Below are 1,592 nucleotides of genomic sequence, written 5' to 3'. Positions count from 1 at the left end.
TTTTTTTAAAGGAAATAAAATATTGTCAAGTTATACTATGGTTTTAAAGTTAAAAAGTAAAAAATAAATAAATAAAAATAGTAGTAGTTACAGAAAAAAAATTAAGAAAAATATATTTAATGTTGTCAGCAAAACACTAAACCCTAAATCATAAACCTTAAACCCTTGGGTAAACTCTAACCACTTGAATAAATCATAAATTCTAAAACAATAATACTAAACCATTGGGTAAATCCTAACCCCTTGACTGTTTTAGTGTTTAGTGTTTTTGCTTTAGAGTTAAGAATTTATCCAAGGTTTTAGGGTTTATCCAAATGTTTAGAATTTAGGATTTAGTATTTTGCTGATGACTTAAAAATATTTTTAAATTTTTTTATTTTTCTGTAACTACTACTATTTTTATTTATTACTTTTTTATTTTAAAAATATAATATAACTTGACAATATTTTATTTCCTTTTTAAAAGATATCGAATATGAAATAATACAATCCTATTAGTTGGTGAACTTAGAGATTCACCATAGGGAGTGAACCCAAGAATAAGTCCAGCATTGAGAATCATTGTGGCGATGATACGTATATATGAATTGTGTTAAAATATTTTAGGTGATGTCTAACTCACAATGGAAAACTTGTTAATAACACTTAAAGCAAAGTTATTTAATAAAATGATTATTTTTAATATATAAGGGGTATTCCACACTTAATGTTAATATAAACTCATGTGTACATATAAAAATAACAATATAAGTTTTGGTGAGCTCCTATTGGCCACCAACCGTAAGTGGAATAATCATATATGACAAGTTCGAACAATACTTTTTTATATATGTAGGCTTCGTATGTTACAAACCGCGCCGTCCCGCACCGCAGTTAACATTAACAAAAATATTTACATATACCATATATCTATATGTTTTTATAACTGTTAAAATTGCGCTGCAGTTAAACTGCTTGTCCCGCACCGCTCAAACCGCAGTTATCATTCGGAGCCTTAATTTAATTTAAAATATTTAATTTATTATCGTTTATTATTAAATTTGATACAGTATTCTCTGATGTTTTTCTTGTTTTTATTTTATTCTCCTTTTTTAATCTTAAACCATGCATTATAGTTGATAAAAATGCCAAAAATGTTTTTTTTGTAGATCCTGCTAAAATTTCACGCTATAATTATGAATCTAATCTATTAAAAAAGGAGTACAAAATTAGATTATCCCTTAGTTTTCCACTATATTTACAATGACATGCCACTGAAGTTATTAATTAACCTATCTTTTAGGATTTTTGTTTTTTCTCTTCAATTAATATATTCCCAAAATCAAATTCTAACTAAAAAATCATGGCAGCAATAATTAATAAACCTAACTTTTAATATTCTTTGTCTTTTCCTTTTTTATTATACATATGTGTGTTTGAAAATAATTAATTTCATATATACATTTCGTAATTACATACATTATACGGTAATTATTTTACTAATTCCCCATATACATAATAAATAGTATACAACATTTTTATTATACATAATCATAAAATTTTGATCCATAAGAACAGTTTATACAACAATTTTATTATATATAATCATAAAG

This window comes from Brassica rapa, chromosome A09, assembly GCF_000309985.2.
Source record: "Brassica rapa cultivar Chiifu-401-42 chromosome A09, CAAS_Brap_v3.01, whole genome shotgun sequence".
Classification (NCBI taxonomy): Eukaryota; Viridiplantae; Streptophyta; class Magnoliopsida; order Brassicales; family Brassicaceae; genus Brassica; species Brassica rapa.
Note: the sequence above shows the minus strand (reverse complement) of the source record.